The following is a 16,504-nucleotide window of genomic DNA, read 5'->3' as shown; positions in this document are numbered from 1 at the left end:
TTTCAAACTTAAATTAGAAACATATTTTAGGAGACAAAAAAAGTGCCTCTCTTCAGTGCAGAATGAAACATCTTTAACTGTTAGATGAAGTATAACCATTGGAACATTTTACTTGAAAAGTTTGATTATCAGTAGAGAAATGTGGATTTTCCGCAACGTGCTTTTTTGTTTCCTCCTCCCCCTTCCAGTTTGTACACATTGCACAAATTGTTTCTTCAGGATGGCCGAACTTTGTGATAGTTCACAACAAATGTATTTTTAAAATAACTAGAGACAGAAGTGTGATGTGTCAAAGGTAAAAAAAGTCGATGTGTTCATCTTACTCTATTGTTACACTCTGCATCTAAAATAATGGTGGGGTTTTTTAGATTCTACTGATATCTTTTTATTTGCTATAAATGATGGCAACATTGTTGTCACTTCCAAGAGTACATGTTTCCAGGATGTGCCATCAACTTTTGCTCTAAATACAGCGCAGAACACGAAATATAAATGCTGCAAACATCTGAACCCAAGCAAAAGTTGTGGAAAGACTATGAGTTGCACCCTGATCTTGAATTTTACTGCTCAGGCTGGCCTTGTTTCTTCCACAAGGAAAAGTAATATACCTAGTTGATAGAGAAAGTTTTGGGGTTTTTTTTGGTAATGTTCTCATGGTGTTTTCATAAGCTAGAAAGGCTAGAAAATTCAGATCTTTATGGAACTACTACAGCATGTGTGTGAGAAGCATAGTGGAAACCTGTATTCAAGCAGTTATCAGCAATTAATTGTCAAACGGAAGGATATATTGGGTAGGATTTCACAGAGACCCTGGGTATGGTACATCCATCAAAAACATGGTTGAAAGAATATGGATTAAATATGCAGATGACAGGATTCTAGTCAAGAAGAATGAGTGTGAGGTAACACCCTTGGACAGGAGTAACCTATTGCATAAACAAGCAATGGTCAGTGACTAATCTAGTATCAGGTACTGCAACCCCTTCATCCTTATGTCACATTGACTGTGCCTTGACACTATCATGCTGTTGAGAAGAAAGGCCCATGCTACACTGGAGTATTGGAGTGTTATTGATGAGACCTGTGAAATAACCGCTTTATTCAAGTAGTTGGAAAGCATCAAGCATGGTGTGTCCTATCCTGGATTCTGTGTTTCAGAATGGATGAGTACTAATGGGGGTGATTCAGTGTTGAGCACTAAGGATGTTCTGAGGTCTGGAAATGTCACTCAGGGCCTAAGTCACTGTGATAATGCTCATTGACTTGTTACAAATAATTCCTAGAATTTGATAAGAGAGATTTTTTTTTTAAATGGGCTCTTTCTAGCATTTTAAACATGCGGATTTGTCACTAAATCAGATATGTATTAATATAATTTGTGCACTTTTTTAATGCCTGCATATTGGCAGCAGAACATGAAAATAGAAAGGAATAGTTGCTATGCAGTTGCAGTTAAAGGGGCGTGAATACTTAGTTCTTTGAAGGATCACTTAGGGCCTACATCAGAAAAAATGTGCCTATGTGTCATGGCTGTATGGACATAGCATGATACTGTATTGTGACTGGGACTACTGGAACCTAATGTATAGTACCAGCTAGTTGGTTGTCTGGATGCCAAACTGTTTGTCTATGGGATTGTCTTACCAGGCTGCTGTTGGAAATGTACTTGTTTCAGAAAAAAAATAAACAACATTTGGTATAGTTCTAGAAAGATCACTTTGAGAAGTGTGTCTTTTGACAAACTATGACTATAAATTCTATCAATGAAATATGTGTCACTTATTGGCTGAGTCATAGTCACTTATTAGGTGATCTTACTAGTGCTGGTTTGGTTTTTTAATTATGTGAATGAGGCCACTGGAAAAATGGCTTATTTCTATTGTACATGGGAAATGGTGGAGTGACCAGATTTAAATGTAGCTTCCCTGAGTGCTGGTATGCGGAGAAGGTCATTAAGTCACCCGTGGGTGTTGGCCAGGATCACATCTGACATGATCATGTTTAAAGGTAAAACAGAATGAAAGAGAGGAAGGGACCGATGGGGTATCACTACTGAAGAAAGCTTATCTACAACATGCTGGCTACCCCAGCAAAGTGTAAAAAGGCCAATTAGCTCTGCTTGTCCTTCCCTTCCTGTTGTTCCCAGCCCGGGTGTGAGCCACTTACTTCTTCTTAAGGCTTTGAGCAATGACTTGCTTTTTCTAAAGACTGACAGGAAATCATTTAATAAGCTGGGGGGAGGGAGAAGTTTCCTGTTCTAGTTACTCCGTACATAATTCCTAAGCTAAAAAGAGAAGACAGTTCAGCAGGCCAGACCACCAGCCCCAGTGTCCTTATGTGTGTTCCTCTGACAGTGAAGGTCTAACCAAGCTGATCACATCCCCGTGGATTTCGCCTTCATCTCAGTAGGACCCCTCAAAGCTCTAAATGCATTTTAAAGTTGAGTGTTTTCTTTAAGTTGCATGTTAATATAATGAAAGTGCTTTCAAGGCCACGACTGTGGGATTAGCTCTGTGCAGATGGGCTGGACTGTGACCTCGGGACCCTTGTTGGAACCTCACAAACATTTAATGATGAATCGGTTTAAGTTCAAGTGAAGCCTATTTTGCAATACATATAAAAAGTGTAACTGGGATTGATATATCTTTGTCTTGTCTTACACTATATAGTATTAATACTTAACTTTACTGCTTTGGTCTGTGAGTAAATGGGCTTTATTACTTTTAATCCTCAAGACACCAAGATGAATGCAAAGAAATTCACTTTGTGTGTGAGTGCCAGTAACTGAAGAGTGCATGCCCGAGTTAAGTTTAAGGCAGTGAAAATCTACATAACCTCTTTCTGCTCACTGCACGGCAGCTGGGCAGCCACTCTTCACTTACCAGCTCTGTGCTTCGCTTTGGCACTGGAAGACTGTAGCAAAGTTTCTGCATTCAGACACACTGGGGTAGTGGGAGCAATGCAGATAGTCCAGATTCTGCTCTAAAGATCTAACACTATCAGATGGCTAAAATGCAGAAGGCAGTTACATAAATCTTACTAATGCTTTTGATGTGTTTATCTTGTTGTCTTATTCTCAATCCCAGTAAACTTGAAATACACTTATGCATTCACTAAAGAATGTGTGTACTTGTTTAAAGTTGTGTAAGAATATTATTCTATTCGAGTGTATGAATGGTAAACATAAATTTTGTCAAAAGCCCATGGTAATTTTAGAGATTTAATACTTTAACAATCCTACTTAAGAGTTGCACAGAAAGTGTAGTGTATCTAAAAAAAAAAAAAAACTAAAATTGAAAACTACCGCAGTTCTGTAACATGTCTGATAAATTCTGTCAGCTTCAGTAAGGAATACGTTCTAGATAGTATTCCATATTAAAAGTGGTAGTGACTAAATCTGTGCTATTAATGGAAAAAATGTAAACTCTGCTGTGCTTCCAAGTATATAAATAGTATTATTCAATACCTGAAGACAAATTATTTGCTAAAGACATAGCATTTGTTTTCTGAAAGAAGTGTGTATTTGTTTTTTGAACAGACATCCTCAGCACAGCTGAGAAACCCCTCGGAAAGCACACCACTTCGGAAGGGTCCTGAGGAAGGATATGACAAGGTTCTGCAAGATGTGACATCTGGTAGATGGCCTGCTTCCAGTGACCCAGGGACCCTGGTCAGGTACAGTGACGAGTTCAGTTTTATTGAGTTCTGTAGCAAGTTTCAGGTGACTTGATTAAAACTGTGAATGTGCAGCTTTGTCCCTACTGGGAGTTAACTTTTCTGTGCTGCAGTGGGCAGCACAGAAAACTTAAGTTCCATTTTAACTTTGCTAATTGTCACTTGGCAATGCTGAAGGATTACAAATTTGTTTTCTTCAAAATCTGAAACTTAGTAGGCCAGAGATGTAGCATATATCCTTAAATTATGCTCTCTTTCTGCTTTCCAGGATAGGTGTCATCAACACAATCTCATCCTGTCTAGCTGTAAATTTGAGTGCATTTATTGTTGTAGTCTTATATACCTGCATTTCTATTCTGTAGTTAGCCACAAGTTTTTTAAAAAGTCCCCAAAATCACGAGATTCACCTAAAATGTATCTCAATGCAACATATTTTACTGCATTTATTTTTTTATCATTTTCTACTTCTAACTTTTACTTGCAGCCATGAGAGCTAAAAACTCTCACCTTTTCAGTGAAATAGTTGATGGTTCGCAACATAGAAGTTGCAGTCTTCTGTGGCTGCAAGAGCTGAGGCTTTCTCAAAAGTACTAGAAATTGCAAAAAAAAAAAAAAAAGAAAAATTGAGCTTAGCAGAGTTCAAACTGGTATTCTTTAGTAAGACTGGACCTATTAGGCAATCCTTGCAGTGTTGTTAAGCTGGCAGTAGGAGTGTTCAGTTTGAAAAGAGGGTATAGGGTACAGATGTGTGTGACAGAGGACAGGAATGCTACTTGGTCATCAGTACATTAAAAACCAGTTCCAGTTTCACTGTTCTGACTGTGTGTCCTCAGGAGAACTGCAGGAGAGACAAGTGAGAGAATATCTTTTTAAAAACAAATATCTGCAACCTGACATTGAGAATACAGCTGGTTACAAATGCTAGACGGTTTTGTTTGGTATTATGTTTTCCTTATGGTTGTCTTGAAAGTGAGTTAAAGGAAAGTATTATTCTTTTGTTGTTTCTGGTATTTTTATCACTAATAAATTCTGCTTAGCTTCAGCTGCTTCTCCCTGTAACCCCCATAGATAGGCCTATAGTCACCTCTCATCTCAATCTGAGAGGCTGAAATCAATCTGAAATTAAAATCTGCAAGTTGAGGGGAAAAGCAACTGAAAAATCAATGTTTTCCAATTAAAAATAAATCTTACCAAGCCTGTTTCTGTTATTTTGCTTTTTTTATACTGCCATGAATATTCTATTCAGAAGTTACAGATTGTGTATCCTGTGTGATTTGTCCGAAGTCATTCCAGTAAATTTTCTCCCCCTGTTATTTGTTGTGGCTGAGCTACTCAAGCAGGGGAAGGCTTGTTTGCTTGTTTTTATTTTGTTTTCTTCCTGAGATGCTCTGCCTGGAATTTCAAAGCAAAGGAAAATTTCCGTGTATGTGTAAAGGGGAGAAACTTCTGATGGCGAGGGTTTGAGTGGATATTTCAGATAGCTGTGATAATTCCAGCAGAGTCATAATTATTAATAATCACGAGGATGTATCAATCTGCCAATAGTTTGACTGGGACACAAATATGCGTGTGCATTGATTGAAACATCTGACTTGAGCTTTTGTATCCAGAAATAAGTTGTTGACTTGTCTCCCATGACGCTGTCAAAATACCTCCACCACGAATATGTATAACCTGTGTTTTTTCACCACACTTTCCTTATTTTTTCCTGAACTAAATTATTGTAAGTTGTTCTGTTCTCTATATAAACCCACTTGGTCTGTCTGCCCCCTTAGCCTCCAAGGATTCAGTCTGTGAGGGGGAAGTGTTTAAAAATAATTCCAGTTATGGCAGAACAGCCTGTATCCTTTCTATAGAGTAACTGACATCAGACTTCTGAGTTCACAAAATGGTCAACAAGAGATCAGTAAAAACATCTAAGGATTCTGAAGGACAAACATATTTTTTTTTTCCTCTTTCCTTTAAAGGGAAGATGTGACTTTTCAAGCAGGAGTAGATTTTCAGACTGTGGAAGCCTGAATGACACACACCTCTTATTAAAATTAGTACAATTATATATCCTGAAGAACTATCCAACTTCCTAAAAGCTTCCCCTCTGAGGATACATGTAGGTCTTCTGTAATACCAAGTTAAAATACAGATTAAATATTAAAGGGTCCTGTGCATGAGTGGGGCTAAAGAGAAAAAGAGGAATCTCTCCTTTTTTTCTTTTTTTTCTTTTTTTTTCTGACTTAGTGAGAGACGCACCCCTGTGCTGGCTCCCGGGATGGGGTGAGGGTTGTATTTTGCTCATGTTAAAGCCGGGGGAGGTGAGGAGATGCAACGTGAGGCTGCAGGTGGAAAACTTCTTTAGACCAGGAAATATGTGCCTCCGGGGAAGACCCAGTGACTGGCTGTGGCTATTGTATGGCTTTTCAGTGTGGGAGAGCATAAAGGAGGGGCCAAATTAGGAGATATGAGACAAAAGTTGAAGACAAGGTCGGGATGTAGGCAGGAATCGGCTAAAATAGAGAGGAAGCTAAGCAACAGCTCTATGGTTTGCTCCTGTCGTAGTACCGGCAGCATGCTGAGGCATCATTGCCACCCAGCCAGGAGACAGCAGGAGGCTGGGTGTAATTTGGTGCTGTCCTACTCTGAGTTACCTTGCACAATTTTCTCATTGAAGACAAAGGGATTTTGAAGCAAGCACCTGAAGTGCGTGGATGAGGAGAGGGCAAGTGGCAGAGCAGAATATTTCCTTAGGCCCTGATCTGATGGACTCTGAAATTTCAAGGCAGAAATTCTGCAGGGGACTTCAAAGGGCATGGGCAAGGAGTACACACTCAGCATTTCATGGCCAGGTCACGGTGCTCGGCAGTACCTGAGGCAAGGATGACAACAAATGTTTGCAAACACACGTATTTTAAAATGTTCACTTACTACTGTAGTCCATACCAAGAGCTGGAAATGCAACAGTATTGCAGGTTTTCCTTGACTTTATGTTTTCCCTGCTATTTTTAAGAAATGTTGAGAGTGGCTTTGGAGACTTTGTAGGAACTCATCTGAAAGCACCACTGGATTGTTTATAATGGTGGTATTTTTACTACATGCACATGTAATTGGAAACCCATCAGTTGTGTTTTCTCACTCTCTCCTATCTAACAAAGCCAGAACTTCTTGTGAATTGATATCTGCTAGGAACAATATTTTACACTTGCCAAATTTCTTGGCTTACTTTTGAAAGACCAAATCTTGAAATAATAATTTCCTTTTAAATAGAAATTTAAATTTCTTTTTTCCTGGCATATAAGATTAGTCAGGGAAAATAATACACGCTTTTTCCCTAATCATTGGCTACATTCAGAGCACCATGCAAAATCTTTCTAAACATTACAAGTATATTATTTCCTTTTATTGCAGGCTAGTAGATTTTTCTAGCTGTAAAGATCCTTTTCCTGTTCAGAAGAGAAGCTGCCATATCTGTGTGTGGCATTTTCTTAGTGCTTTCACTTTTTTTATAGAGTGTAAGTTCCTTGGGAAGGCCCAGCGAAAGCTCAGGCTCCTACGGAAATGTCTCACTAGGCACTTCGCCCTGTTGCTCTGCTGCAGTTATCTCCTGCCTCTCCTAGGGCCCTCTTCCATTGCTCACTGTTTCACTGATGCCCCCTTCTGCCCTCCTTGCCTCATATCAGGGAAAAATGTTAGTTCAAGACTACCCAGAAACCGTATAGCATAGGACATTGAATCTGGGTTTGAGTACTGCTGGGTATGTCCTGGGGACAGGTCCATCCTGATCGCTTTTGTGTTGGCGAGTCCTTCATTAGCCTTTTGCATTCTCTGCAGGTAGGAACCCTGTGAATGCATGAGAACTACACTGAAGGAAGGAGGTGTGAATGATTCCTCTATTAGAAACCTCTGTGTGTGTGTGACCAAAAAGCTCTAAAAAGCACATTTGGCTACACTCAGTTTTTAGTTGTGTGCTCACCTGTGCATTTTTAGCTGAAGTATCACATCTGAAATAAGCTCCTTCTTACAAAAAAATTAAGAGGATATCTTTGAAAAATTAGGACTAATCGTTATGGCTGTTCTTGCTCACATAGTCCTTCCCTCTCCAACAAACCCTTTAATGTGATACAAGAGTGCATATACCCTTTTTACTCTGGGAGCTTCTGTTTGCTGACCAGTCTCTGTGCCACACTTCTGCGGCAGACAGCAAAAGGAAAAGTGTCCCAGCTCCAGGATGCATTTCTCTGTAACTGGATGTCTCTGGCAAGAACAGAGATGAGAAAATGACCCAGATCCATGTTCTTTGCTGGTGCTGCCCCTGAGGGTTCAGTTCCAGTTGGTTGCATTTATGCAGCCTGCACTTTGCTAGGAGAGAGTGTGAAACCATCAGTTTTCACAAGTTTTTTTTTAGTTGGTTTTGGGATGTGGCCTTGGCACTGAACAACTTCAAATCTGAAGGTCTGCCTGCCCTTAGAAACCTGTTCAGGAATGCCTGTTCTGCTAGGAGTCCTTGTGTAGATGCTAATTGCATGTAGCACACCAGGAACTCTTCTGGAAGTGGTGGGGAACAGCCATTCTGGGAAACATCCGCATACAGACAAGTCCTTATCCTGTGAGGCCTGTCCTCCCCAGGGAATTCCAGAGAGCTCCTTTTGTATAGAAAACTGAGAGTTTCTGCGAAGGTGAATACTTCTGTAACACAGACCACAAGTCCAAAGAGTGCAGGTGCTTGGGTAGTCAAAAAAAAAAAATCAGAAACTCTGTTTGCAGGAGACTTTGTCAATTTAAAATAGGGGTGAGAGGATAAAGGCTGCTTTGATTCAGCATGAAAAGGGTGGTGCAGGACAGGACACAAAACACTTCCTCAATTTTATAAATTTTTAGGAAAAAGATGTCTGCAGAAGTGTTTCTGGATTTTTCAAATGCAATGCAAAGATTGTAACACTGTTTCCTGACATCAGTTGCAGTGATACAGTACTACTGTGGAAGAAGGTTTCAGTCATACACTATCTTTGTTTTTACAATATTAAGTGTACCACTTAGCATGGAATGATCTCTCTTCTAGGTCAAAGTCTTCTGTTTGTGTTGCAATGACAGCTTGACATAAAAGGACTTAATGACTAAAATGAAAAATGGTACAATATTTCAATCCTCATATGAACAATCTAGGAATTAAAAAGCATAACATAGAATTAATGTATTTTTCAAAAATTCATTAAAATAACCCTCTTAGGATCTGTTAACACTGACATTTCAAATTAAACTTCAGTTTTAACAAAACACATATGTGCTTTCTAAGGAAACAAATCTAACTAAATTTAAGTAAAGCCTTTGTATCTTACGTTTTCTCCTATCTTCTGATACAGCTGTCCCTCAGAATAAAACTCCTGGTTCTCACTGTAAACAGCAAACAACGCGAGCTGACAGAGTGCCTTCCCACTGCCTTCTGCTCAAGAGATGTTGACATATAGGAGTGGCAAAGAGGAAGGTGCAAACAGATGAAAATCCCAGCTGAATGAGTGGGGTTTTAATCTTCTTGCACCTGTTTCCAGGAGGGAGTGTGACAGTGATAGGGTGCAGAAAGGAATGTTACAACCTGGGCAGCAGGATGTGGGTGGAGGCACGAGTCCCAACGGGGGGGAGGGAGGAGCAGGAGCTTGCATAGTATTTCAGACCTTGAATTTGGAAGAACTGTGGTATTGAAGACAAATATATTAAAAAGTCAAATAATTTAAGAGCAGTGTTTAGGTATGGAGTTTACCAGGGGAAGAGAGGTGTTTACCAGCACAATGTGAAGGCAGCAACTTTTGAAATAATTTAACTTCCAAAAGGAATTGCTCTGAGACTATAGTAATGACTCTGCTGCACGGATTTCATGCACAGCAGAATGTGATCTTATCTCCCAAGCTAATTGCATGAGCACAAAGTGGGGCTTTAAATGGTTAGAAGTAGCATGTTGAAAATAAAAATACTCCCAAGCAGGATTTGCTGTTAGATTGGAGGATAGTGCAGCCTCTGCAGACGGGTCTGCCATGGAGATGCTGATACCCTTTTGGAGACAGGGGAGTGTGCATGGGAGGAGTTGCTCGAAGTCTTTTCAACACCACTTTATTCATCTCCTGTAGTACATCCCTGATGTCCTCATGATTAGTGAGCCTGAACCCCCATGCTTTAGAAGAGCCTCGTTGGAGGCCAGGAAGGCACCCTGGATTTCCAGCTGTTTGTTCCTCAGTGTTCTTTTTCATTACAGTGATAGAGTTGTAAAAATTGGCTGAAATATTCTGCTTTGCAATGCTTCTGGAAATTTGCAAACCTACCCCTTTCCAGCATGTAGCTGGATCCTGCACCATGTACTCTATTGCTAGTGATGGCAACTCTAAGGCAGCGCAGGTACTGCTTAGTTCTAGTCCAGTTGCATTCACAGTCCTTTGAAATGATGCAGACCAGAGATGAATTTCAAATGGTGTTTAAAATCCTATGTTATTGCTATAAATCCTTGGGTTTTTTCCCTTTCACTCTCTTTTGGGTGGACTCCTAGCAAGTTTGACAGGAGCATGGAACGTTTTTGATATATGGCATCAGATCCGTTAGTTCAGAAACCCCACACAGAAGCTTGTTTTTAGAAAGAGAGAAAATAAGATTAAACAGGACAGGGAATGCTGTTATGAAGGAATGAAAATATTTTCATTACCAGAGTATTTGTATGTCAACAGCTGATAGGGAATGATGTGAGACGTTCCCAGAAGGACTCCCAAAGATTTTTCCCTTGTGCAATAGACCAATTGGCAGAGCCCAGATTAAATGAGCAATGTCACATTGCTTCTTGCATTAAAAAAATGTGACATTCAGTCTCTTTATCTAGTAAATATTTGCTCTTTTTTATCCTTGTGACTTTTGTTGTACTACTTTCAACAGCTCTACATTCCCAAGTAATACAGGGGAAAATGTTAGCTTGTCCAACACAACTTTAAGACATACAGATAGATTTCTCTTGTGTAGTATATATTTTTAAATATTTATTAAAGAGAAGCTCTGTACACTCACAGAACATGCACACATGTGAAAAGGAGGGGGAAACTAAACTCTGCTAACCAGAACTTGTAATACTTTTAAACTGACTTCACGTGTTAATAAAGGAGGAAATTAGCAAATTCAGTTTCAGACTCTGCCACCCAGCTCTCCTGAAGCAGCCCTTGAACCAGCCCAAAAGAAATTATTTGACCTACAGTTGTTTCCTGATCTTAATGTGGTTTGGAGAAATTTTAATCTTTTCCTAGAGAAAACAACTGAATAATTAGATTAAAGGTCGCTAAAAAATTAGTGCTATTTAAAAAAAAAAAATTGGTTTGCAATGTTGCTTTGTTTTCTTAGCAGCTTTTGGATTCCACTGCAGAAGTGGTTGTGTTTCGGTGACAGGACTCTTTTCAGCTTTTACCTGCCTCTGATTTTATGAATTAATGTTGGTTTGAAGTGGGTAGAAGAAATATTGCTACAGACTTAAAGAGCATTAACACTTTATTGAATTTAGTTTTAGGATATCTTTTTCATTTCCATGTGTCTGAAGATTTGCATAACTTAAATATTAATGACTGATCTTTCTCAGATAACGTACTACAGATATTTGTTATAATTCAGAATCAGATTACTCCTTTGGAAGTGTTGTGATCTGCACGACATGTCAGTTATGTGCATTCATTGAAAAAAGGTAGAAATAGTGGAATTTTATTCTATTTTATATTAGCGTTTAAAGGACTTGCATTCACAAGACAGTCTTATCCATATAATTCTTTACTATGTGTTCATCCACTGATGTTTTCACCTCACCTTTATCTTCTCCCTCAAAGCTGTTTTTTGCTAATTGCTATTTCTAAATACGAAGCACGAGGCCTCTGTTTCTCAGGTCAGAGGAATGCTTGAGAGATGAACACTTAATTCCACTAGTGATATTTATTAATAACATTGCAATAAGCTCCAGAATAGGCTCAGGATCCTACTGTCCAAGTCACTATATGTACATATTCTCATCCTTCCCCTGAAAAAGCTTACAATAATGCCTGAGCCAGGAATTTCAAAAGGGCCTAAGTAATTTTGCATTTTCTGTCTTCACAGAGGCTCCAGGGGACCTTCTTTTGGAGATACCAAAGAGTTGCTTTAGGACTAAATGTAATTCCTTCTCCTAATGCTTTTTCAGATTTTCTTCCAAGATTCATAGCTTTCTTCTTTTTTTGCTAGTCCTGAGTTTAAGGATTCTAGCTGACACCATTTCTAGAAGCTGAATTCTGTTTTGCTATACCACCAGCTATGAGATTAGAGGGATGATGCGAACCTGCCTTCTGTTCAAAAAGTAATAAAATGTGTATGCTAAAAGGGAAGGTTGAATTGTGTCAGAAAACACCAGTTCCCTCCACTGTCAGCTCCTCTGTACATACCTTAGGTTTTTACAGCATTTGTTGCTTCTTAGCACCTATTTGGTAGTGCAAATTTCAATGCATCTGCGTGTTTCTTTTGCAGTTATTCTCTATTTGTTGTGTGTGCGTGCATATAAATGTGTTCAGGAGAAAGCATTCTTCTACTATTCTTAAAATGTTTTTATCTGCTATTTATGGAGAGCACCTCTCTAGAGCAAAGCTGAAATAATACAAACAGAAGTGTTATTCCTCCCCCCTCGCTTTCCCACTCAAAAGATCCCAGAACATGACTGTACTTCCCTGGAAATGAATAAAGCCCCCTGGATATTGCCTCCTGTAGGGGAAAAGGAGCAGGCCTATCACAGGTGTCAAATTACTGGGCTACTGCTTTCCGTAAAGAGGGATGTGTGTGAAAATAAAGAAGTTAAATCAGTATCTAATGTTGATTATCTAATAGTCAAGTTTGAAATGGGCTATTCCCACCCCTAAGTATTGCTGGGGTCACCTGGAAGAGGAGCGACTGCAGGGATTACACTAAGGGTGGAGATCCACAAACAAGAATGCAATTAATAATTTGACAAAATTGTGCAGCGCTCTACCCATTGCAAAGAAGCCTTCACCTCTTGCTGGATTTTTTTGGCATCTAGAAGAGCTTATCTTCAAGTAACATGTAGAGCGTAAGGTGAATTGCAAAAGAGGAATGCAGACAGCTTCTCCTATCAGCACATTGTTTTGGTTAAGACTCCACTGGAGTTTTGTAAAAATGCAATTGGGGGAGGGAAAACAAGACAAAGTCAGCATGTCCTCTGGGTTTTCTTAGTTAATCAAACAAGCTTATTAGAAAATTAACAGTTCTAGGGTTAGAAAAGAATTGTCATGCTATTTTAGTTTTCATATGACTTCAAACACTGTATCTGGCTGTCTAAAAAACCAACCAAACAGAAAAATAAGCTCTTGAAGCCTTGGCTGTAAATACAAAGGTGGGGGGACAGGAGCCTGCATTGTCAGCAGTGGTATGGCAGGTTTATTTTGAGAAAGGAATATTTTTAGGTCTGACTTGTTGTGGGTGGCTGTGGATCTTGCAGCACTCTGGATGTTGGCAAGAGCAAAATTCTCAGCAAATCACCTTTTCTATTAATTTTTCTGCTTCGTTTTAGGTTTATCTGATAACTTCTGCAAATATTAACTGTTCTTTCATGACTTGTATAAGATCATCATTGTAAGAACTGACTGCTTGCAGGGCTGGGCATCCTGTACTTCCCTCTCCTAACTAGAGCAGTGTGACTCTTACAGGATCCCTGATGCAAAGAGCCTCGTGCAAAATTCAGATGTATTTTTCAACAGTTGATTAAAATGTGCTCTTGCATTTTCTAGCTCACTTTTGCAGAGAATTAACCAAAAAAAGCATGAATCTGCTTGATGTGTTGACTTTAAATGAACTGTTTCACAGTTCCAGCACTGAGAATCACTATTAGCTTTGCGGACTTTATCCTGTGCATTGGAGACACTGTACCTCTCTTCCCAGCGTGATGGTGGTGTTCTCTGCCTAGAATAGCTCTTGAATAGTCACCTTAATCTTTCTTTTACCAGGCTTGCCACCATACTATCTAGTTCTCTTCTTCCTTTGCTCCTGTCATTTCTCTCTCTTCTGTGGTATTTCTTAACCAGCTTTTGGTCCACAGGAGATTCAGTGGTTGCTGACTGTTTCCTCAACTGTTTTTACACACCTATGGCCTTTACATTCTGTGGTTTTGCAGTTTATCCTCTGAGAAGTAGGACCATATTGCACTTCTCAGGTAACTGAAGCATGCAAAGTAAAGCCTCTAATTTCAAAATAATGAAAAGATGTGTTAAAATATAGGGTATCGCATTGGTGATAAATCCCATCCATGTTTCGTGGGCTTCAGAGTCCCATATAGTCAGCTGGAGAGCTCACAGCATTCTGTGCACTTACCTGCTTTCTCAAAGAAGGGAGTGAATTGGAGGAGGTATGTGCAGTTTCATTTTTTTTCTTAAAGAAAGAAATGTTAAATAAGCAAAATAGCAAACGTCAACATTGCTGGGGAGGAGGAGGCTGTAGATATTTGCACTAGTTCTGTGATGTAGAAATTAATGAATGCTTGTAAATGCTTGAATAAGGGGTGCTGTGATCAAACATGCTCTTCCTTCCTCAGAAGTATCCCAGCTGAGTTCTGTCCTTTATCCATGGAGGTCCCTTGTCCTGGTCTTTATTCTCTTCTCTAGTATGTTCATACCAAAACAGACTCGCAATGAAATGAGGGATTATCTATTGTGGTCCAGTGCCTTTAATGAAACTATTTGAATGAGTAAGGGATAGTGTGTGGGTATGAGTCACCCTGGAACTACATGTTCTCTCCAGGACAACCTCCGGGAGGAGGGGGCGGGCAACATCTGCAAGGGTACTGGGGAGAAGGTTACTGCAGGCGAACTTTGTTATTTGATCACTGGTGAAAAGACGGAGAGGGAAACTCTCAGCTCCGCAGAGTGGCAGTTGCTAAGCTGTATTTGGACAGGTACACAGATGATTATATCTGAGTAATACCAAGGAGCATTACAGTCGTTAACAAGACAAGATTTGCAAATTCCTTGTCAGCAAATGCCTTTAGGAAGTGTACAGCAGAAAATAAAGGAGTCCCTGTCTGGTAATCCACAGCCATTCCTATGTTGCCTGAAGACCTTTCTTTTTACCCTGTGCAGTTGAGAGACATTTCCTGAGTGCAAATGCTGCTTTGGGACTAATGCACTTGTGTCATTCTGTAATAGCAGGAAAATAGACCTCGGTGCGGCATGTTGTAGGAGCATATTTAGTGTACAGGTTGTATCTATAGCTGTGAAATTCAGGGAGTTGTGAAGGCTAAAAATTTAAGTAAATATAAATACTACATATTTCATAAATGTATTATTCCAGTCTTAAACCTGGATTAGACAAAAGTGGAATGATCAGCAATGAAGAAGCTATTTCCTAGTAGCTGATTTTAATGTCATTCCAGACATACAAATACGCAAGTCCCTCCTATCCCATCGTGTATTTTTTCATGAAAATGCATTGTGTGCCAGATGAACCTCTTTTATTTATTGTAAGCAATGTAAATCTATGCAGTTTGCCAAAGAGCACTTAAAAAGCAAACGTTGAACAGAAGGAACTTTTTACTGAAGCAAAGTTTGATTACTCGTTTGCACTCTGATTGCTCAAAGTTTGGTTATGCACTTGTCAGAATAACTCCCATGAAAATCTCATGGGTCAAACATCCCTGTGGAATTCCATCATGCTGGATTTGGTTCCTTAGCTTTTTTCTTTTTCTTTTTTTTAGGATCTTAAATGGATTTTTGTTTTATGGGTGAGAATTAACAGAGAAATTTCACTGTATGCCTCTACATTCAGAGGGAATCAACAAGGTTTCACTTCCCTTTTGCTGAAGCTGTTAGCCAAAAAAGAAGACACCTCTAGTGTTTCACTCTTTAAAATAAGTGTCTATTCAACCCCGTTTTAAACTATCTGATAGGGAGCTGTAATTTATCATTAAAAGAGTCTTCTAGTTGAACTTGAGTTCTTCACAATGGACTAATCTTGGAGTGTCTCTATCTAGGGCTAGATCAGCTTCCTTGATGTCAGTAATCAACAGCAAATAATTTGGGGAAGTTAACCAGCAAAAGAAAAGCTCTGGGACTAGCAATCACCTTGCTCAAACTTTCTCTAGTTTCCCCACTTTTATGTCCCTGGTTTTGCCATTTCTTTCACGTTGAAGGGTCTAGTTAAGTGAACCTGTTAATTGGCTGGACTGTTTTCATGATTTTTGTGCTGACTATATGAAACTTCTCTCTTTTTAAGAGGTAAATGAGAGTTCAATGTAGGCAACAGTAAGAGTGTACTGTCCCCCTTTGCTTCCTGGTAATAAACTCTCATAACCCCCTGGCTGGTAGTACTTCTGCTCGAGAAAGCTGCCCTTTTTCCAGGAACTGAAATAAATGCTTTAGAAGTACCAAATTTTGCAAAATAGCTGCAGGGTTTATTGCCAGTTGGTACAATGGCAAAAATGAGACAGTTTAATGCCCAACACTTCCAAATTGATTACATTGACTTCTGCACTTTTTCATACCCTTCATTGACAGACACAGGTCAGCCTGTTCTGGCCACTGCTCCATACATCCCTTCTGAGGGCACCCATGTTACATCTGCCCGTGTCCTCAGCTCCTGCATGGCCAGCAATGGTGTGTAGCACCACACTGGTGAATTCGAGCTGACTCAGGTTCATGTGCAAAGGCCGATACGTAGCAGCAAACTTACCAGAGGAACACCCCACAGCATCTGAATTCTGATAGAGCTGCTTTTCAAATCAAGAGATTAATTTGCTGTCATGAAAGTCCTGAGGTAGCCTAGAGAGATAATGAACACAGAGGATGTATCAATGCAAAGT

General features: G+C 39.5%; 1 long non-coding RNA gene across 2 annotated transcripts in view; it reads left to right on the top strand.

The window, feature by feature from the left end:
* The window catches only part of LOC127020236 (uncharacterized), a 66,262-nt gene that overhangs the window by 29,988 nt on the left and 19,770 nt on the right, over positions 1-16,504 (top strand). For both annotated transcript variants that reach the window (XR_007767036.1, XR_007767035.1), the window contains exon 2: positions 3,539-3,675. This is a non-coding gene — a long non-coding RNA (uncharacterized LOC127020236). The remainder of the gene's footprint in view (positions 1-3,538; positions 3,676-16,504) is intronic.

This window comes from Gymnogyps californianus, chromosome 10, assembly GCF_018139145.2.
Source record: "Gymnogyps californianus isolate 813 chromosome 10, ASM1813914v2, whole genome shotgun sequence".
Classification (NCBI taxonomy): domain Eukaryota; kingdom Metazoa; phylum Chordata; class Aves; order Accipitriformes; family Cathartidae; genus Gymnogyps; species Gymnogyps californianus.
Note: the sequence above shows the minus strand (reverse complement) of the source record. Positions and strands in the feature narration are given on the sequence as shown.